This window comes from Eriocheir sinensis, chromosome 27 (genome assembly GCF_024679095.1).
Source record: "Eriocheir sinensis breed Jianghai 21 chromosome 27, ASM2467909v1, whole genome shotgun sequence".
Lineage (NCBI taxonomy): Eukaryota > Metazoa > Arthropoda > Malacostraca > Decapoda > Varunidae > Eriocheir > Eriocheir sinensis.
The window spans coordinates 2,044,161-2,068,192 of NC_066535.1; the positions used below are offsets into that span (position 1 = coordinate 2,044,161).

A 24,032-nucleotide genomic window follows, 5' to 3' on the forward strand; every position below is an offset into this window, starting at 1 on the left:
CATCTCGGCTGCTGCAGGGGCTAATAACTCGAGCTCGACCGACCCGCAGCACGTGCACGGAGGCGTCAGAGCGTTGGGTCATGGTGATGTGCGCTCTGGGAGGTCACTGGCCCAGTCCGGCCAGCGTCCCGACAGCTTTATGAGGTCAGTAGGCGTCCGCAGCACACGTGATCAGACCGTGGATGAGCGGCGGAACTTCAGGAATTGCTAGCGGACCCTTCCGATGCCATCCCCGGATAGTCACGGCATTTGACAGTTGTCGGGGTGAGCCACGATCATTTTGCTCGCACCAAAATGATCGTGAGACACTGCCGACGTCCAAGGTTACTTCCACGGCGGGATTACGATGCCGCGCTGGGAAATCAAAAAGGTTGAGTCACAGGACAATGCCGATTCACCATTTTGCGTGTCGGGAGGGCACCGTGACCTGAAGCTACGTGAATGTGTGAACCCAGCATAAATCCAACTTCCTCGAGGTTGGGCGTTCACCTTATCGTCTCCGCCAGTTCTCCCCGCTCCAGTTTGCTATCCGCCATTAGGGCATTGTCCGGCCTCCATATGGAGTATACTGTCTCACGTGTATGGGGGCTCCCACTCACACAGCTCTAATTGAACAGAGTGCGAGTCTAAGGCTCTTAATCTCATCAGCTCTCACTCCTCTTGCTGATAGTCTTCTACCTCTTAAATTCCGCCGCCATGTTGCCTCCTCTTTCAATCTTCTGTATCGTTATTTTTCACGCTGACTGCTCTTCTGAACTTGCTTTTAACTGCATGCCTCCCCCTCTTCTCATGCTCATCCCTTCTACTGTCCAAATTCCTTACGCACTTTGAAGTTAACCAGTATCTTCACTCTTTCATCCCTCACACTGGTACGACTCTGGAACAATATTCCCAGCCTTCATCTGTATTTCCTCCTGCCTACGACTTGAACTTTTTCAAAGAGGAGGTATCAGGACCTCTCCTCCAAGAATTGACCCCTCTTTTGGCCACCTCCTTGGACTCTTTTTAGGAGCAGCAGGTAGCGGGCTTTTTTTATTATTATTTCCTTTTTTGTGTGCCCTTAGTAGGCTGTCTCCTTTGTTATAAAAAAAAATAGATGGGCCACCCTAACACCCACACCCACATAGTAATAGATGGGCACTAACACCCACACCACACAGTAACAGATGGACACTTCAACACCCACATCCACACAATAATAGATGGCCACTAACACATACACACCAACTACAGTAATAGATGGGCCACAACACACACACCAAGGAGACTATAGTAGTACCTTGACACACACCAACACAGTAACATGGCAGGGAAAAAGCTGAGGAGGCTCCTCAGAGGAGCTCTCTTGCGGTAACTCATGTGCCCCCAAATGGCGGGCCTTTGCGGGGCAGCTGGACAGTGATAAGCTGATCGCTGCTGATGACGTCACGTGCAACCTTTATAGGGATGAGCTTGAGTAGAAAGTAGTGTGTGCAGCGGGGGGCCTGCAGGAGGGGAGCAGCCATGCAGTTAACAGAAGTTCGGAGAAGAGCAGTCGGCATGAAAATATCGATAGAAGATAGAAAGAGTTGCAACATTGCGGCGGAATTTAAAGAGGCAGAAAACTGATAGTAAGAGGAGTGAGAGTTGATGAGACGAAGAGCCTTTGACTCACTCTGTCTAGCAAGGCTGTGTGTGGAGCCCCCATACATGAGATGTATACTTCATACGAGGCCGAAAAGGAAAGAGATTAGAGGGGTGAGGACGAGGGTAAGGGAAAGAAGAGGGAGTGAGGGGGAGGGGGGGAGAAAAGGAGTGAGAACTTTTTTTTTTTTTTTTTTTTACAGGAAAGAAAGCAGCACAAAGGGACAGCATCTGTGCGGGGAAAAGAATTTAGCGGAGGACGATACAGAGACGCCTAACCTCGGGAGGGAAGTTGATTTAGCGAGAAGAGATGTCTTAAGTTTCCAGTTAAGATTTTGAGTTAAGGATAGACCGAGGATGTTTAGGTGTACAAGAAGGTCGTCCCACCGAGCTGAACAAAATCAGAAGCATCGCTTCTCTTCGGTGGATCCAGAGGCTGTACCCAGGAGCAGCGATAGGACAGGCAGAAATAAAGATGTGATCGGAAGAGTCCAACGGAGAGAATAATTTGACAGAGAAAGCTGAAGGGTTAGAGGTTAGGAAAAGGTCTGAGAATGTTGGTCGTATCTCCCAAGGTGATCGGGAATACGTGTTGGGTGCTGAACCTTAATTGCTCTAGATCATTAAGAATAGCAAAGTTGTGAAGCTTGTTCACCAGGCTGGTCAGTGAAAGAGGATGAAAGCCAAAGCTGGAGGTGAACATTGAAATCTCCTATGATGGAGATTTCTAGCGAAGAGAAGAGTGCGTCAAAGATGTGCTCCACTTTAGAGTTCAAATAAACAAAAAAGAATTTTATATAGTTTGTAGATTTAAGTGAGAGAGATAAACTAGCACAGACGCATTTAATAATAGAGTTGCATTGAAGTCTTAGCCAGATGAGCGGTGGTAAATTCAGAAGAGTCAAGGTCGTGGCACGAGGCATGTGATGTCGTTGCCGTACGTAGTCGCAACATCCAGCTTTGGATAGAAAATTTAGGATATAGAAAGAGATAGTAGGAGGAACAGAGAAGAGGTTGCTATCAGAACCCCAGAAACCTGTAATTCAGTGAGGAAGAGAAAAGGGGAGTTTTTAGAGGAGAGGTGGTGTTCCACAGAATGAAAATTGGAATGTAGACAGCGAATGTTGCAGAAGTTAATATAGAAAAAAGTTTGAAGAGCTATCAAAAGATACCTCTCAAGTCGAAGGGCCGAATAATGGAGTCTGCTCTCCGGGGCATTTGCAGGTCCCCCTCCCCACCCCAGACGGGTACTCCGAAGGCATTATTACGTTGATAAGCCTTTTTTAATTTTGAAAAAAAATTGAGGAAATGGTGTATGTGTTGCGTGTATGTGTTGTGGTGTGGATAGCAAGTGGATCTGTCTTTAGAGAGCATGCTGAACTACTCTCTGGTGTTAATGAGAGGATAGGGAAACGGAAAGTGAGAACGCGGTAATGGTCTTTGATGGGCATGCAGCACCCTCATCGCTTCCCGTATATACCTCACCGGAAGTGATTTACGCCCGTTTTGGTAGGTGTCACCCTACTTACTCCCTCAATGTTAATAATTATAACGTCAGTTAATATTAAATAAGGTGGGTTACCTAACCTAATTGTTCCCGACTAACGTAGATCTCAATTTACTCCATAACGTTACCATGAATTTCGTGATGTGTTTCAATGGAGTCGTCCGGCACTAAAGCTCGAGAAAGCGCTCGTTTGAAATATTCTTACATGGCGGAACCCCACACACGATGAGCATTCTCCCAAGGTCAAGTACACGCCCTCAAGCCTCCCTAAACCATCAGCGTAACTCCTCAATACTAAACCTATCTTTGTCCTTCCCTCTTGATCTAAAACACAATTGGCGAGGCTTCCTTCCCTGACATAACCCTAGCTAGCCTGTCCCCTACCTCTACCCCTGCCCCATTAAAGCAGACCCTGGTCAATTCTTCCTGTCTTTAGCACAAAAAACACGGTCCATGTACCTTACAAAGAAACCACTAACAACAATAGTTCTTCTGCCTGTGAGGGTGGTTCCTGCGTCTGCTCTACTACATAATGTCCTCGTTCATTTCGTCATCGAGAGCCGAGAAGGAGTTACGGGTAGGTAGTTGAGATGCTGCATAAGGACGTCTGAGGGCGGCTCTCCCCTACCTACCGAAGAATAGGGGATAGGTATTTGCAAGATTGTGACGATTAGACAGGTGGAGAAATTGAGTTTTTGAGACATCGAAAGGCACTGAGTTCCCAAGCGGACCTCGGAAGGTGGCGAGGCGGTGTAGGGTCCCTTTCAACAAGGTGACCTCCTCCTGCAAGGGCCTAACTTCTTCCGTAAGCGGCAAACCCCCAGAAGTAAATCACCCTCAGCCATTGCTAGCTAAGTTGACCACAGAAACCAGAACACGTGTGCAGTGAGCGACTGTCTGAGGGCCAGTGCCCACGAGCAAGTAACTACTGACTGGTCGCCGTCAAGTGATGTTGATGAATGAGTGTCCGGGCAACTGACGACTGATCTATCTATCAATCTGTCTGTCTCTATCTATCTATCCATATATATATATATATATATATATATATATATATATATATATATATATATATATATATACAGAATTGAAGTATTGATAGTAATGAAACCAAAATATTTTTCAAAAATTTATTAATGATGATATAATAATCTTAAGTTCTTAAAAAAATCAATCACTTTTGAATACGGGAAATACGGAGATCATATGATTTAATCACAATTATGTCTAGTCAAAACAAATTTGTTGTGTAGTAACCTTTTTGGACTTGAAAATGAACCAACAAATTATACAATTTAAAACCATTTCCTTCTTATCCTGGTAGGAAAAAACGCCATTCAAATCACAAAAACATTTACATGGATAATTAATAACATTATAATCAGATTTTAGAACATAACTTTCACGTATCAATACTATAAAATAACCAAATTAAATAAAAATGTTGAATATATAAGCGTATATTTTTATTGTTACTCAGCTAGAATATGTAGAAATCCCTTTTCTTCATTAATCAATTTCTTATAGATAATAAATTCAGTAACAAGGTTTATAATAAATATGTTTTAAAGTCTATTGCCGTAGCAACATAGTGTTGCTTAATTATTTTTCACTTACGGCTTGGGAAGTGGTACCGGACAAAATCGTGAGTACTTCGTCCAGCCTAAAAAATTACTGAATGGTAGACCTTATGACTACCAACGAGTGATGAGATTTAAGAGATTCGGATCTGGTTGCATGAACTGTTAATCGGTAAGAGAGAGAGAGAGAGAGAGAGAGAGAGAGAGAGAGAGAGAGAGAGAGAGAGAGAGAGAGAGAGAGAGAGCAATTGATTAATTTCCGATTACGAATTAAATTAGATTCTTAATTGGAAATCATTCAACATTTCGGTCACTTGTATTAGAACAATATTTCAGTTTTTTGCACATATTTATTACAATAACATTAAATGAACCACTTGGTTTAACAGGTATTCTGATGGGCAAAAATAATTAATGATTTAAGTAAAACACACTTTATATGGTCGCTTTATCAACGCAACTGTCGCGTCAATCACGAGCTACCTGCATTCAAAAAGATATAAATGTACGACAAAGGTCACTCAAGGATTTCACGGAGGAGGCTGCTATTTTCTAATATATTTTGATGAGCTTTTTAAAGAAATCGTAATCATTTCCCTCGCAAATCGCTATTTTTTGACTCTCCCTCCTCAGAAACGACTGTTTACGAGACACGGCAGCCAGACTACATACAACACATTAAAGCCTATTAGAAATATAATTATTTAATTCATGGAGATGCTCAAACGTAGGAACTTAGTTAATGTAGTACTTTTTTTATTACTGGTGGAAGAAAGTGAGGACAAGCGTGAGGCCCACGTGAAAGCGACGTGAACCATGACAGCAGTTTCGGAGGCATTGTCTACATCGCACCGCCCAGCATAAGGCGGATAAACGCGAGTCGCTTGAAGTGGTGAAGAGATATCGGTCAAAGGATATATTGTTTAAAATATTCTGCACGCATTCCAGTCCACCAACTATTTTATGATCCGCTATGTTCAGTATTTTGAGTGTGGACCGCGGGATTTTGGGGATCGGCGAAGTTTTCTAAATGATTTACAAAGTGATGCGTGTACCTGTGTTCACTAAAGGTGCGGTACGCACCCCAGCCGTCACTCATCACTACTGAGCCTGGGCGAAAGTATTTCTTAATTAGAGGGATAAGAGAATTTTAATCCCTCTTTTCAGCCAGAGGGGCAAGAAGGGGACCCACAAATAGTTTTAGGACACCCGCTCAGTTTCTCCAAAAGCTCAGATATTGCTCAGTGACCTCATATTTCCTCCTCCCGAACAGTCACGTCAATTTCCACGATGACACCGTCACTTCCGATGGGCTATGGTTACCAAGCCACAACTCTGCCACCGCTGAACAATGGCTCTTCCAGTTCAAGCTAGTTTCACGAGTGATACCTTGTTTGTTGATGACGATATCGTGGTTCCATTGTTTTTCAAACCAGTGATTGGTGTACAATAAAATTTTCCGCGGCTCATGACGAACTTTATCCAAAAAACTTCCCTTGTAATCAGACACACAAAACTTGCACGATTCCTTCTCTTGATTCTTTTAATTACTGTATAAAATCCAGAGTACAATAAATGCTTATCCTCCATTTAGAGACATGGGATGTTACACGTACTGAACAACACTTCTCTGGAGAGCACACCATTATGTCGATTATACGATATGGCACCGGAGTTTTTTTCAAGTACTTCTTAAAAAAAAGTACAATAATTGCACACCTGCTGTGTCACATCCAGCACACAGTCAGCCATGGCAGGAGTGAGCCCCGACGCTTAAAAATCGCGCCCAAACAAAATTAGGGAAAGGTTCTTTATCGACTACAAACTCGGCTATTTATTTCTTTACCCATCATTGCTCAAGTCTTGAGGACTATATAAACTAATCTAACCTAATTTTAATCTAACCTTGCTTAACCTACCTAGCCTAACCTTACCTAAACCACCTAACTTAACTTTACCTAACCTTTTATGTATAAGTAGCATAAACAGACCTCACCTACATCTAAAAACCTATCACCGTAAAAAAGTAGTTTCATTCCCGTCGCCACGTAATTAAATGTAAACTAATCTTAATCAAACTAACCTCACCTTCCCTAAATATAACATCCCTAGAAAAATATCATAGTAGCTACATTCAGTATCCTAACTTGGACATGAGCACAGAAATAAATACTGGTAAAAAAGAACAACTATCCAATCAGCGGCGGTGTCAAACATGGCGGCGAGGTAATCGGAGGTATTAAGCACGACCACGCACGACGGTCATTACTAAATTATAATAATTGATTTACGAAGGCTATCATGTACGTCAGACGTCACAGGACGGTGGTGAGTAATCACAGTAGGGTTCAGACTATTGTTTTGAGTGACCTGTAACGAAATAACACCCAAAAAGACAGTCTGAAAAGGAAATTACTGTCATTTGCCACGCTTCATTAATCTAGCTCATTGCACATAGTCTGAGGGAACGATAGTAGCAGAGTTCCCTTTTTAAGGAGGCACGTTAAATGCAAAGCAATATGATACACATACAAAAAAAAAAAAAAAATCCACAACAGGTTGGTTCCCCCCTTTCCCCTCACCCCCCAAAAAGACAAGAATATTTGGAGACCACAAACTTCTGCGATGACTGAGCATCGATCCTCTCTCAAAAGGTTCCATATTAAGATCCGGATATCTCCTTAAACCTCATCATTTGTTGGTCCACCTTTTGGAAAAAAAATTGGGCTGGCCCGCTCCTTCGGGAAACAGGAAACCAAATACCTGGTTTAGGTCGTACGACCTCCCGAGGCACTCCTGTATCAGCTGTAGGTGCTCATGGCCTGGGCAGGAATACCTCCCAACTGCGTCGGTACACCTAGATGGCTTCAAAGCCCAGATATATTTTTCTATTTATATAATTTTTTTTTTCCGTTGTTCTCTATCACTGAGTGATTTTCTTATCCTTTGATCGTCATCTTGCAGGCAGTTTTTATCTGAGTTTTCCCAAACTTATATTGAATTTTTTTCACCCTATGTCCATGAAATTTCATAAGAAAAAGGACAAATATTTTTTTGCATATTTTTTGCTTGGAGACAAACAAAGAAACCAAACCTAAATCATAACCTTAAGGACCGTCAATATTATCAGTTTTAGTTATAGAGGTCTATAAATACTCCACTCTTGAGAGAGTTAAAAAATAGGTAGGATAAGATATATGAAGAAAGGTTATTTGAGAGTATACCCTTGAAGGCAAAAGATTAAATTGGGGGCATACGGTAAGCTGCGCGTCGCCTCGGTGCCCGTATCCGTCGTGTTGGCCCTTGAGCCAGTGGTTGTTGAGAACCCATTACTACATTACTCAGGGCCGGTGTGACATCCGGGTTACCACTGTTTACCTTCCCCAGGTTTCCCCAGGTACTCATTTTTCGACCAGCAGGAAAGGAAGGATGAACAGCTGGGTGGGCTGCACGATGACTGCCCTGACTGGGATTTGAACCCGGGCCTTAGGATTCGTAGCTAGTCATACTAACCACTGCACCAAGTAGGCGCAGGCGCATACCAGTGAAGAGAATGAAACAATAAAGATTGCTATTAACTTTTGCATTTGGAAGTTTGACAGCAATGGATTAGCCTAAGCAGAACTTTTTATATCATCAAGACTACCAGAGGAGAGGAGGAATCCCTATTACTGGATTTAAAAGAGAAGTTAGCATTAAGACAGCGATTAAATATACCAAAATGAAGCATTATATGTAGATTATCGGCATCACATTTAGTCGTACTGAAGTAATGTATCTCCAGGATGCTAAAAAAAAACGTGAATAGGACATGGTTTTAGGAAATTTAACTACATCTAGCTCTCGATTCAGACAAAAAATTGATTCGTAAATAGATCGCGTAAAAGGAGTATTGCGTAATTCCAATACGAATTGAGCCAACTTATTTGAGTTACGTTATTACATATAAAAAAAAAAAAGTCTACTTTTTTTTGTTTACATTGCGTGTTAATAAAGCGACAAATAATACTCGCAATCTCAAGGCGCGCATATGGAACCCCGTTGTCAACACTGAAAACAGTGAAAGAATCGTTAGGGTCTCAATATAGACTCCCCATATCATGGACGCAGATTTCTGAACTTTCTTATGTTCGACACCATATAGGAATATTAGTCAATTACGTGCCAGTTTCAAGGCATTAGTCTCATTTCGAGTCAACCAATCGCAATTAGTTGAAGTTATGACGTCACATTATTATCGCATCGTTATCACAGCGAAAAAAAGTCATGTACAAAGAAAAAAATACATTTAAAACTTCCATGATTAGCCAATAAACATAGAGTGCCGAGATAGAGGAGAAATATATATTAGAGCCATCACTACTAGGAAAAGGATCACTTGAGAAAACATACCCAAATCCGAAGGATCATAACCAAAAACTTGATCAGATAACCTCACCACAACAAAACCAGCATGACTTAAACCTAGGAGTTTATACACAATCACTAAATACAGGGCAAATTGAATGACAAGAGGTTAATACTTTCTCACATAATATCACTGGGGTCACCTTTACAAGACATTCTCATTCTCATTTCCGAATTACTTCAACACGCAATCATCAGACATTACCATTGGACATGGGGTATTGATATTCATCATCCATGAGGACACGATCACACAACGTTAGGAAAGCCATGTACGTATAACATAACTATTACGGAATCTCACTGGGAATACCATAACATACCGTCCCCAGAAATGCACTAATATACCATCAGGTACATCATCACATAATATCGCCAGGAATACCATAATATGACATTATTAGAAACACTATCACATACGACTGTTAGTGATACCATCTCATAGCATTATCAGTGAAACCATTACATAACTTAATTAGGAAAACCGTCTCAGGGATAACATAGCAACCACTTTGGGACACTATAACATCTCATTTCCGGGGACACCACCATGTGACATTTCCATCTCCGCAATACTATCACACAACATTTCCAGAGACCCCATTATATGCCATTCCCAGGTACACCATCACATATTCCCATGTACACCATCACATAACATTTAAAGGAACACTATCGCAAAATAATATCAGGGACACCGTTACATTACTTCTACAACAAACATCTATAGGGACACCATCACATAAAATTCCCGGGTACCTTATTAGAAAACATTTAAGGAGACATTATCACGTAACATTTGAAGGCACATCAACACCTAGGACACTCATCAATCATTGGGAATTTTCCACACAACCATCTCAGGGCTACACTATTGCTACACTAATGTAGGACATTTACCTCTCCGGACCTTCTCTCCCCGGGACACTGCTTTACCTCTCCATAGATATTTCTCTTTCCAGACATTCCCCCATGACAATTATCCCCTAGACCTTTTCTCCCCTTAAAAATTCCCACTAAATTAATTTCTCCCATGAACATTTCATCATTGACCAATCCAGCATTTCTTCCTTGAAAATTTCCCGCATTAATTTTTCTCCGTTGAACATATCCATATAGACATATAGACATATCCACTTCATACTTTACGGGAGTTAAAGTCTCCTGGAGGAAATGTTTAGACGGAAATATCTATGGTGGAATCGGTAACGTGGTGTATGACAGAGGAAAATGTCCAGGATGGAATCTACAACGGGATGAATCTCTGGACCAGAATATATCCAAGGGGGAATCTGTCAGAGGGAAAATGTCTATGAGGAATCTGTCCGAGAGGAAGGAATTATATATCATGAAGGGAAATGTCTAAAAGGGAATCTGTCAGGGGCGAATGTCGCAAGGGGAATATTTTCACAGGGATCAGTCATGGGGGCGGGGAGGGGGAGGATGTCAGGATGGATAAACTGTTATAAGGGAAATATGACCAGTCTTTTACCAGCACGCTATCCATCACTCGACGCGGTGCAAGTGAGCCACCATGAGTGAGTAGCGGGCAACCATTTTACCATCGCTGCGTTGTGTCTTAAGGCGAGCCAGCTCATCAAGGCAGTCCAAGAGAAAGGCATCCTGCTCTTCACAAGGCACACGCTTCAGGAATGGGTTCACGGCCTTGATGGCGTCTGAAAATATGATTATTGATTTTTTCGTGTTCTTGTCTTCGTTTAGACAATGGGGTATATTCAGAGTTACCAGCCAACGGGTGTCACCACCGACCACGTCTTTGGGCCCACGAAGCTTGAACTATTCTATCAATTATCGTAAATTACCTGTGTTTCCCTAGGACTTGTAACAATTACATTTCAATACAATAAGTGATACTTTTGTTGACAAAAATGTAGTTGATCATTCTCGTTGTTATATTTATTGGTAAACGAAAGAAAATATATGACCGTTGCAAATTTCTCCTCATTGAAAATCTTTCTTGAATGAAAGGCCTACAAAATCAAACAGAATTGAACAAAATTTTTTTTTATTTACATTACAATACTTTCTGAGTATCTGCGGGGTGTATCAGTCTGGCCTTCGACGAAATTTATAAAAAAAAAAACATTAGGGCGTCAAGCACGTCGCCAAACCCCAACCTCCAACACAAGGACTGCCAAGTGTTTGTGTCTCCGCGATGTTCCTGGATTCCGCTTCCAGAATGTAACACCACGCCCTCAACTGACTGCCGGTTATTGTGTGGGGTGAACCAAGACCTTGGGTGGACGCCTGCTGCTACCAGGGGGGTGGGCAGGTTAAAGGTAATGACGTTTAAGGCCAGAGGTTGAGGGCGGAGTGTAACTAAGGAAGTGGAAGCCAATGTCCCCCACGGAGATCAAACAATTTATGTTACGCTTTCTGTCGAGATGCTTAACGCCCTAATGTTTTTCATAAATTTTGTCGAAGGCGAGACTGATACACCCAGAGCAGATACTCAGCAAATATTGTACTATACGTAGAATTTTTTTAAATGTCCAATTCTGGATGGTTTTGCAGGGCTTTCATGCAAAAAAGATTTTTAATGAGGAGAACCTTGCAATGGTAATTTATTTTCTCTCGTTTACCAATAAATAAACGACGAAAATTATCGACTACATTTTTTTAACAATAGTATCACTTATTGTAATGAAGTGTAATTGTTACAAGTTCTAGAGAAACACAGGTAATATACGATATTGAAAGAATAGTTCAAGCTTAGTGAGCCCAAAGACATAGTCGGTGGTGACACCTGGTAAGGATGAATATACCCCATTGCTATACAATTGGGTTGGCTGTTCATCTTGAGGTGGACGAGATATTTCGAAGGGTGAATGGATGAATGGGTGGAGAATATTTCATGGGCAGTGGTGCTTGTAAAGGTAGAAAAATCATATATCCATAAAAGTTAAATTAGTGTTCCACGTATTTGTTTTATTCCAGTGACAATGTGTCCATGACTGAGACGTTAGGAGTTCACACGGCCGCCTAAATGAAGAAAGGTATTCATTTACTGTTTCAAATATTTATTTATATACAAGAATAATTCATGAAATAAAAACTAATAGCCATCTGGCCCACAGTTTGGAAAAGTTGGAAAGTTTCGTTTAGTCGGCGCAACATCTGTGGTCATAAAAATTATGACGGAGAGACACAGAAGGGGAAGGAATTATAGGAGAAGGGAACAGATCCCAGATGACGGGACACAACCCCTGATTAATACCTGGTACCCATTCACTGCTGGGTGGACAGGGGCGTCTGGGCCACAGTGATTTTTCAATATCTACATAAGGGATGAACGAAATTTATATAGGAGCACCTGATTCTCTTTGACCTGTGATATCCTTAGACATTGTAATAGAAGAATATGATTTCCTCCACAGAACACTAATGGGTGAAATGTTGAAGTGTAACCGTCACCAGAGCTCCAAAGCAAATATAGGAAGGGAACTGGCTGGGGATCACGAGTCCAGAGCATGAGCATGGTGAATTACACGTGTAGTCCCTTACTCTTCAAGTAGTTTATGTTTTCGAAGACAAATTCAAATGTCGGCGCCTCGCAGGACAGCACCTCAAAGCCAACCTCCTCGGCCAGGTCAGCCATTATTTAAGTGGATCGTTCTTGTGCTGGAACACCGACACGAAGTTGCTCACGTCCTAGGAACATGAGAAGAAGGATAAAAGTTCATCAGACATAATTTTCCTGGTCCGAAAAAGCGATCAATCCAATTTTGAGTTTAAAGGTCAAGAAGAGCTAAAGAAAATATAAATGCCCGAATTCTGGAATGCAGGCAATTTTCAAAAAAGGCTTAATAAAATAGAATCTTTTTTAACATAATTAATACAATTTTTTTTATACGTAATAATGAGCCACTCCTTGAGGCATTGTGGCAAGTCAATCCCCCCCTCCCACACACACAAAAAAAAAAAAAAAAATCCTTGGAAACAGGCGTAAAGATGGTAAAATAAATACAATAACATGACTGGGAAACTTGTAGGCGTAAAAAAATGGTAAAATAAACACAAAAACTCAAGTACAGCAGCAAGATAGCGCAGACGTAAGTGTGGGTCCCTCCTCTAATAGGTTAAATCGGCCCCTCAGTGACTGAATCCCTCCTGCAACCTGATTGGCTGATGGCAAAAGCAGCGCAGCTATTCTTTGGCTGTGTGTGTGTGTGTGTGTGTGTGTGTGTGTGTGTGTTCTCCCTGGTTCCTGGCTGGCTAAGGTCAAGAACACGGTGGCTGCTGATTGACTGCGGCAGTCTTTCGGTGACTTGTTCCATTCTTATTCGGAATATACACTCTCTCTCTCTCTCTCTCCTCTGAATAAAGTGATTGATTGCTTGATGGTTTATTGTTGCAAACATACACAACAAAAGTGAATAATTACTTTTTCGAAAAAAAACAGCATATATAGTTATTATGGATGGACTCATAGTCCAATAACAATAACAGCATATCTAAGCAAACCTTAAAAAAACTGGGGGTGAAGAATTATCAATAGATAAGTTAATACCATAATGGAGGCGAGAGGGAGGAGACAATTGAAACTGCGCGGCATGGAATCGATTTCAAGAATTGATTCTTGCCGGCACTGTGTACCGGTACCGTCAGTGCCAGGCGCCAGCCCTGGCGAGGTATTGCTGGTACCGGTACTCGGTTCCTGAATAAATACCCCGCCAGTCCCGGTGTCGCAGTGTGTTCCTGGCTGCCCTCTGTTCCTGGCAGTCCCCTTTTGTTTACAATGAAAAGGGCGAATCTCTATGAACACGGATCCGTGTACACAGCTGGTCGCGTGCACATGGGTGTCCCCCAGTATTTTCCAGCACGGGAGGACATATTGACATCTACAGAAGATACCTTCCGGTTACACCTTCGCCGAGCCCTGCATCAGTTGGCTGTATGCAAGCGAGCACACATGTTTCAGCCAACCTACCTTGTTGCCACTGTCATTGGCAGAGAGCTTATCGGTGGCAAACTGGTGGCAACCATGATGCTGAAGGAGGCAAAACCTGAAGAATTCAAACGACAGAAATGCTGTCACTGCAAAAAAAAAGGGATGTGTGCCCGAGGATGTCCCTGTGCTCGAGCCAATGTGAAGTGTGAGTGACCGTTCCAATCCCTCAAACTACCGTCCTAAAGCTTTACTTTCTTGTCTATCTAAAGCTTTTGAATCAATCCTTAACCGAAAGATTCAAAAGCACCTTTCCACTTCTGACCTTCTATCTGATCGCCAGTATGGGTTCCGCAAGGGGCGTTCTACTGGTGATCTCCTTGCCTTCCTAACTGACTCTTGGTCATCCTCTCTTAGCCGTTTCGGTGAAACCTTTGCTACTGCGCTGGACATATCAAAAGCTTTTGATAGGGTCCAAACTTCCCTCCTACGGTTTCTATCCTTCTCTCTGTACCTTTATCTCCAGTTTCCTCTCTGGCCGTTCTATTTCTCCTGTGGTAGACGGTCACTGTTCTTCCCCTAAACCTATTAACAGTGGTGTACCACAGGGTTCTGTCCTATCTCCCACTCTCTTTCTGTTGTTCATTGATGATCTTCTTTCCAAAACGAACTGTCCTATCCATTCTTACGCCGATGACTCCACTCTGCATTACTCAACTTCTTTTAATAGAAGACCCACCTACGAGTGGAACTTAACGATTCCAAGGCTGGAGGCAACAGAACGCTTAGGACTCAGACTTTACTATTATTTGATTGGGAATAAGAGGAACCTGGTGTTCCTTGAACGCCTCAAAAACACAGTTTCTCCACCTATCCACTCGACACAATCTTCCAAACAACTATCCCCTATTCTTTGAAAACACTCAGCTATCACCTTCCTCAACACTAAACATCCTCGGTCTATCCTTAACTCAAAATCTCAACTGGAAACTTCATATCTCTTCTCTTACTAAATCAGCTTCCTCAAGGCTGACCGTTCTGTGCCGTCTTCGCAAGTTCTTTTCCCCTGCACTGTTGCTATCCATCTACAGGGGACTTGTCCGCCCTCGTATGGAATATGCATTTCATGTGTGGGAGGGCACCACTCACACAGCTCTCTTGGACAGAGTGGAGTCTAAGGCTCTTCGTCTTATCAGCTCTCCTCCTCATACTGAAAGTTTGCTACCTCTTAAATTCCGTCGCCATGTTGCCTCTTTTTCTATCTTCTATCGATATTTTCATGCTGACTGCTCTTCTGAACTTGCTAACTGCATGCCTCCCCCCCTCCCGCGGCCTCGCTGCACACGAGTTTCTACTCATGCTGATCCCTATACTGTCCAAACCCCTTATGCAAGAGTCAACCAGCATCTTCACTTTCATCCCTCACGCTGGTAAACTCTGGAATAATCTTCCTTCATCTGTATTTCCTCCTACCTACGACTTGAACTCTTTCAGGAGGAGGGTATCAGGACACCTCTCCTCCTGAAATTGACCTCTCTTTTTGGTCACTCCTTTGACCTCTATTCAGGAGCAGTAAGTAGCGGGCTTTTTTTTTCTTTTTTTCTTTACGCCCTTATTTTAGCTGTAAAAAAAAAATAAATAAATAAAATGTTTCTGTACTGGGGATCCCAACAAATGTTCAAGGATTGAGCTCGCACTCGAAGACAGTGACATGCATTACACATTCTAAGCTATTTTGTTCATTGCAAGTTATTCTCAATCAATATTACAGATTCTGTTGACAGTTATTAAATGCAATTTATTGTGTATATTATTTCATGTGATTTTTTTTCTTCTTTGTGTGATCAGTTATCGGTATTCCATTAAAAGTTTATTTATTTATTTTTTTTTTTTTGTGTGTGTGTAGATACTGCCGACTGATATATCCAAATTCATCTGTGCAATAACCATTGTTTTGTTGGCTAGTCATGCATTGTTCATTTAGGTATTTTCTTTGGGGACAAGGTTCTGTTCGAATTACAATGAATTCTCGCCCATGATGTTCGATTAAGAGTGTAAAGGTATTAAAAATATCCCTGAGTCTTTGATTTTGGTTTGATTTTCAAGATAATGTTTATTGAAAAGAATGTCATATTTGATGATGTCTTAATTCGGGGCATGGTTGATTATTAGTAAAGTACATATGAAAATAATGAAAAAATGAAAAATTGAGAAAGGTTTTGTAAGTGTATTTCTGAACTTGATGTTGTCAACAAATGTGATGTGTGTCCGGGATGCATTTACTGAGAGCCCAATACACAACACAATAAGGAATTATAAAAAATTCGCTTTCTTATTTTCGGTAAAAAATAAAGGTTGCATAAAAACTGGCCATATTTTTTTTACGCAAGGTTTCCGGCAGAGCAAACCTCTCATTCAGGGGACCTTTTAAAGTTCAAAACTAATAAAAAACAAAGAAAGTATAGCATGCCATGTCAGGTTCCCTAACCTGTTTTATTGAGCTTTTGAGCTCAGATCCCTGACGAAAGGGAGTAATCGCCGATTTAACAGAAAGTCATGCCAGCGATATCACAGAATCTGTAGAGGCACATATTTCCAAAGACATCAGTTTATTGTGCAAGTCACTATTTAGCGTCCATGTCTCACATTCACAGAGAGGGGCAAGGAGCACAAGTGACGTGAAGATTCGCATCTGTGTCCCCTGTGCACAAGCTATCGACAACGCTATGGGCCAAACCAGTCCGCCATAAGATTTTTTGATGAGACGCAACATTGTTTTGCATTGCTACTTTGTCAAAAGCTGGAAGGAAGTCAATGGATAAGAGTCGAGATCTGCCATTTCCAGCATCTTGGAATAAATCTGTAAGCTTGTGGGATTTAAAAAATTAAAATATCTCATATAATTCCTGAAGCTTCAAACTGACTCTTTTTTTTACTGTGAAAGAAGAAAAAACATCTCTAAATTAGTTAGGTGGACAGGAGAGAATGAATTTACCTGCATGTAGGTTGCCAGCGGTCCTTCATGCTCTATACATTCTCGTACATGGTAAACAAAGGATTACGTGCAAGGAGGAAACCCACAGAGTTTCTCCTCCGGGCTGAAGCAACTGGTAAATGTTGCTTCAAACACCTTTCTTTGATCCTTAACCCAGTGTAGGCAGTAGAGGGAAACACCTGGGTAAGAGTTTTCAAATAATGCATTAAGTATAAATAGTTTTCTCAATATTTTAACTTAATGTAGATGGCAGAAGGATAAGATTTTACGAGATAAAGCTAAAACATTATGCAGCTAGAGAAGAGACAAAGGTTGAGTACTAAAATGCAAACTTGGTATGGGTATTTCACTGTACTGATATTGGGCTAGGCTACGATTTTATATATAGAAGAGGAGAGTGATATATTATATATATATATATATATATATATATATATATATATATATATATATATATATATATATTTTATATATGGCCTATACCAGTACTTTTCCTTAACGGCCTGATTGCTGGACCGAGCCCGTCATGGCGCAGACACTGCTTTATAGTGTGAGCCATTATTATTGGCTCATGCTGCCCCCTGGAGCTCACACACTTCACTCTGGCCAGCTTCTCAGATTCCGCATGATGGCCTTCGCAGAGCATGTAGGTCTTAGGCCACTCGGCGGTGACTGAAAATCCCAGGTTCAGCAGCGGATTGGACCTGCATCATCCACAACGTATGAATGCGGGTCTGGTATAACCACTAGCCATCAGTTTCCTGATATATATATATATATATATATATATATATATATATATATATATATATATATATATATATATATATATATATATATATATATATATATATATATATGCTTATTATGTCAAACTGTTCTCTGTTGGGCTCCTCCGATCACAATCTTATTTCTCCATCCTGTCCTATCGTTCTCCTGGCTAATTCCTCTGGACCCACCGAAGAGTAAGCGCGATGCTTCTGGTGATTTTGTTTCAGCTCGGTGAGGGATCGACCTGAGATGTACTTTTCCGATTTCCCGTGGAATGATTATTGCTTCCAGGATAGAGACTCTGGTGTAAGTGCTTCAGCGCATCACAGAGGTGTGATTGTCTCTTGGAATGGAGGCATACATTCTCGTTCTTTCTCTACTCCTCACGCTAAAAGAGCCTTCTGGTTTACACTGCGTTTGTTCTCGTGCTGTCAATGATAGAGAGGTAGCTCACAAAAGATACCAGAGCCTTCAAACTAATGCTAATTATGAACTTTACATTTCCTGCCCGAAATCGTGCCAAATCTATTCTCCGACTAACCAAAAAAATTTTTCATTAATAGGAAAAAATGTCAAACCTTGCTTTCTCTAACTCTCTTCCTGTGACTTCCTGGCAATTCTAGCTAAAAACATCCTCCAACTTCACTTCTTCATCTTTCCTCTCTCCACTCTCAGTCCTGACGTTTCTGGCAACACTGCCGTCTCATCTATCTCTAAGGCTGAACTTTCTTCCTCAAACTTTTTCTAAAACTCCACTTCTGACGATTCTGGGCATATTCCTCCTACTCATCCCCTCTGACTCTTTATGCGCTGTTATAAAGATTCTTCAAAATGATGTTTTCTATGCCCTCTCTGGCCTCTGAATCCTCATGAAGGCTTATGACCTGATGGAGTGCCTCCCTATTGTCCTTAAAATCAGCCTCCGTGCTGTCACCACACAAACTCTTTCTGGCTCTGCCTGTCAACATCTACCTTTCCTTCTTGTTGAAGCATGCTCTCACGCCTGTACCTAAGAAGGTGACTGCTCCAATCCCTCAAACTACTGTCCTATTGCTTTACTCTTCTTGTTCATTCAAGCTTTGAATCAACTTAACTGTAAGATTCAAAGCACTTTTCCACTTCTGACCTTTCTATCTGATCGCTGGGGTATGGGTTCCTGCAAGGCGTTCTACTGGTGATCTCTCAGCCTTCTCAGAATCACCTTTGGTCATCCCTTCTCTTAGCTGTTTCGGTGAACCCTTGCTATTGCGCTGGACATCAAAGCCATAGGTCTGCACCTGCTTTCAACCACCTCTCCCACGGTTTCTATCCTCTCTCTGTACCTCATCTCAGTTTCTTTCTGACTGTCTATTTCTCTGCTGTGGTAGACGGTCACTGTTCTTCCCTAAATCTATTAATGGTGTGTCTCACAGGGTTCTGGTCTTATCTCCCACTTCTTTTTTCATGGTTCATTGATGATCTTTCTTTCTGCCCAACCTGTCCTCTATCCATTCACGCCGATGATTCCACTCTGCATTATTCAACTCTCTTTTTAATAGAAGACCCACCATTCAGGGAACTAACGACTCAAGGCTGGAGGCTGCAGAACGCTTAGCCTCTCAGACTCCGCCTTCATTATTTCCTGATTGTGTTAAGAACCTGGTGTCCTCTCAACGCCTCAAAACATGCCTTGACCTATCCAGCCTGTTGGCCACCCCTTCCAAACAACTATCCCTCATTCCTTTACAGACAACACCTAGCTATCACCTTCCCCAACACTAAACATCCCTCGGTCTATCCTTAACTCAAAACTTCAACTGAAACTCATATCTCATCTCTACTAACCCAGCTCCCTGGAGGTCATGTCTTGCACTGTCTCCGCCAGTTCTTCTCCCTGCACAGCTGTTGTCCATATACAGGCCTTGTCCGCCTCTGTATGGAGACCCGTGTGGGGGTCTACCCACAGCTCTCCTGACAGAAAGTGGAGGCAGGCTCTGCCCATCAGCTCTCCTCTCATACTGATAGTCTTCTACCTCTTAAATCTTTTGCCCACTGTTGCCTTCTTTCTATCTCTTCTATCGATATCGCATGCTGATCGCTCTTCTGAACTTGCTAACTGCATGCCCTCCTCCTCATGGCCCCTGCTGCACTAATTTTCTACTCATGCTCATCCTTATACTGTCCAAATTTTCATGTAAGAGTTAACCAGCATCTTCACTTCTTTCATCCTCACGTTGGTAAACTTCAACAATTCTTCCTTCATCTGTATTTCCTCCTGCCTACGACTTGAACTCTTTCAAGAGGAGGGTATCAGGACACCTCTCCTCCCGAAACTGACTTATCTTTCGGCCACCCTTTTGGATTCTTTTTTAGAGCAGCGAGTAGCGGGCTTTTTTATTAATGTTTCTTTTTTTGTGTGCCCTTGAACTGTCTCCTTTGCTGTAAAAAAAAATATATATATATATATATATATATATATATATATATATATATATATATATATATATATATATATATAATGTGCAGTGTGTGGGGGTGAATGGTAGAGAGGCGCGATAGTGTTGCCCGCCTATCCGGCGAGCTGTTGAAGCAAAGCCCTCCCGACATCAATATATATATATATATATATATATATATATATATATATATATATATATATATATATATATATATATATATATATTTTTTACAGCAGTCAGTTCAAGGGCATAAAAAAAGGTAACAAATGTGAAAATGCCGCTAGTCACTTCTCCTAAAGAGTTAGAGGAGTGGCCGAAAGATAGGTCAATTTCGGGAGGAGAGGTGTCCTGATACCCTCCTTTTGAAAGAGTTCAAGTCGTAGGCAGGAGGAAATACAGTTGAAGGAAGATCGTTCCAGAGTTTACCAGCGTGAGGGATGAAAGAGTGAAGATGCTGGTTAACTCTTGGGTAAGGGATTTGGACAGTAAAGGGATGAGCTTGAGTAGAAAGTCGTGTGTGGCGAGGCCGCGGGAATGGAAGAGGCATGCAGTTAACAAGTTCAGAAGAGCAGTCAGCATGAAAATATCGATAGAAGATAGCAAGAGAGGCAACTTGGCAGCGGAATGTAAGAGGTAGAAGACTATCAGTAAGAGGAGGAGAGCTGATGAGACGAAGAGCTTTTGACTCCACTCTGCCCAAGAGAACTGTGTGAGTGGAGCCCCCACGTGAGAGGCATACTCCATACGAGGGCGGACAAGGCCCCTGTATATGGATAGGAACTGTGCGGGGGAGAAGAACTGGCGGAGATGGTACAGAACGCCCAGCCTCGAGGAAGCTGATTTAGTAAGAGAAGAGATATGAAGTTTCCAGTTGAGATTTTCAGTTAAGGATAGACCGAGGATGTTTAGTGTTGAAGGTGAAAGCTGAGTGTTGTCAAAGAATAGGGGATAGTTGTTTGGAAGATTGTGTCGAGTGGATAGGTGGGGAAACTGTGTTTTTGAGGCGTTGAAGGACACCAAGTTCTTCTTGCCCCAATCGGAAATAATAGTAAGGTCTGAGGCTATGCGTTCTGCTGCCTTCAGCTTGGAATAATTTAGTTCCTGTTGGGTGGGTCTTCTATTAAAAGAAGTTCAGTAACGCAGAGTAGAGTCATCGGCGTAAGAATGGATGGGACAGTTCGTTTTGGAAAGAAGATCATCAATGAACAACAGAAAGAGAGTGGGAGATAGGACAGAACCCTGCGGAAGACCACTATTAATAGGTTTAGGGGAAGAACAATGACCATTTACCACAGCAGAAATAGAACGGTCAAAGAGGAAACTGGAGATAAAGGTACAGAGAGAAGGATAGAAACCGTAGGAGGGTAGTTTGGAAAGCAAAGATTTGTGCCAGACCCTATCAAAGGCTTTAGATATGTCCAGCGCAATAGCAAAGGTTTCACCGAAACAGCTAAGAGAGGATGACCAAGAATCAGTTAGGAAGGCAAGGAGATCGCCAGTAGAACCCCCCTTGCGGAACACATACTGGCGATCAGATAGAAGGTCAGAAGTGGAAAGGTGCTTTTGAATCTTCCGGTTAAGGATTGATTCAAAAGCTTTAGATAGACAAGAAAGCAAAGCAATAGGACGGTAGTTTCAGGGATTGGAACGGTCACCCTTCATAGCCACAGGCTGTATGAAGGCATACTTCCAGCAGGAAGGAAAGGTAGATGTTGATAGGCAGAGTCGTAATAGTTTATCCAGGCAGGGTGTCTGCACGGAAGCACAGTTTTAAGGACAATAGGAGGCACTCCATCAGGTCCATAAGCCTCTCTGAGGATTGAGTGCTGAGAGGCATAGAAAACATCATTCCAGAATCTTAATAACAGGCATAAAGGAGCCAGAGGGGATGCAGTAGAGGAATATGCCCAGAATCGTCCAGAGTGGAGTTTTGAGAAGTTTGAGAAGAGTTCAGCCCAGAGATAGATGAAACGGCAGTGCTGCCGTCAGGATTAAGGAGAGGGGCAAAATGAAAAGTGGAGTTGAGAGGAGATGCTTTTGGCTAGATGCCAGGAAGTCACGGGAAGAATTAGAAAAAGGCTGTTTTGGCATTTTCATCACGAATATTTTTGCTAAGTCGGAGAATAGATTTGGCACGATTCAAGTGAATGTAAAGACTTATGGTTATGGGAGTTCGAAGGCTCTGTATCTTCAGAGCCTCTATTCTTTGATGTTAATGAGAACAAGGTGATTAAACCAAGGTTTTTAAAATGAGGAGAGAGAAAGTATTATGGAATTTATATATATATATATATATATATATATATATATATATATATATATATATATATATATATATATATATATATATATATATATAGGTTATATATATCGTGATAGAGTCTGGTTAAAACTGCCCTCTTCGGATTCTATCCTTCTCTGTTCCCTTATTCCAGTTTCCTTCCGGCTGTTCTATCTCTGCTGTGGTAGACTTGGTCACTGGTCTTCCACTAAACCTATTAATATATTCCAGGGTTCTGTCCCATATCCACTCTTCCTGTTATTATAAACAATTTTCTTTTGTAATGTTAAATTGATGATCCATCATACGGTTGATGACTCCACTCTGGTATCATTCAACTGTCAACAGAAGACCCTTTCTCAACAGGAATTGCTGACTCCAGGTTGGAGGCCGCAATTTAACCTCAGACCTTACTAATAGCTTCTGATCAAAGGAAACCTTGTGGGTTCTTTTATCGCCTCAAACCCAATTTCAACCCATCAACCTGAGACAATCTTCCAAACACCTATCCCTATTCTTCATAAACACTAGCTGTCGCCTTCTTCTGAACACTAGACATCCTCGGTCTATCCTTAACTCCAAATTTTAACTTGAAAATCCATCTCTCTTACTAATCAGCTCTCGAGGTTGCTCTATCGTCTCCGCTGTTCTTCCCCTGCACAGGTGCTGGTCCATATACAGGGGCCGGTCCGCCTCGTAATGAGTATGCATCTCACGTGTGGGGGCTCCCACTCACACAGCCTTCTGGGGACAGAGTGGAGTCTAAGACCTTCAGTCTCATCAGCTCTTCCTCTACTGATTGTCTTCTACCTCTTAATTTCCGCCGCCATGTTGCCTCTCTCCATCTTCATCGATATTTTCACGTTGACTGCTCTTCTTAACTTGCTAACTGCATGCCCCTGCTCCTGCGGGCCCTGCTGCACGCGAGACTTTCTGCTGTCCAAACCCCTGAAGGCAAGAGTTAACCAGCATCTTACTCTTTCATCCCTCACGCTGGTGCAATCTCTGGGGACCACAAATTTCAGGAGGACCCTTCCGGCTGACCTGGAGAGGGTCTTGGTCAACTCCCTTTGTTTCCTTTTCTTCCAATTCTGCAACATTCATGTCTTCGTTTCAATTTTCATTTTTGAACACCATCTTCCTCCCAATCCTCATCTTCTTCTTTCCCCTACCGAAACACAGTTCTGGAGGCTACTGACAGCAATGCCTACTCTGTTCCTCCCACCATCTCTATCCTAAATTTCGATCTCGACGTTGGATGTTGCGTCGACGTGCGCACGACATCACTTGCCTCCAGCCCAAGACCTGACCTCTTAGAATTTTCCACCATCTATTTAGACTTCATTGTCGGCCTTTACTAAAGAGATCTGTGCTGTTTTATCTCACTTGATTCTCATTAACTATGTAAAATTCTTTTGACTATTTGAACTCTAAAGGGAGCACATCTTGACTCAATTTTCTTCGTTGAAATCTCCATCTTGGGAGATTTCAGTTCACCAGCTTCTAGCTTTCATCCTCTTT

The 24,032-nt window shown here is 42.0% G+C and overlaps 1 pseudogene; it reads right to left on the bottom strand.

The window, feature by feature from the left end:
* Nucleotides 1-8,536: 8,536 nt before the first annotated feature.
* LOC127004270 (juvenile hormone acid O-methyltransferase-like) lies at nt 8,537-19,635 on the bottom strand (annotated as a pseudogene).
* Nucleotides 19,636-24,032: the final 4,397 nt, after the last annotated feature.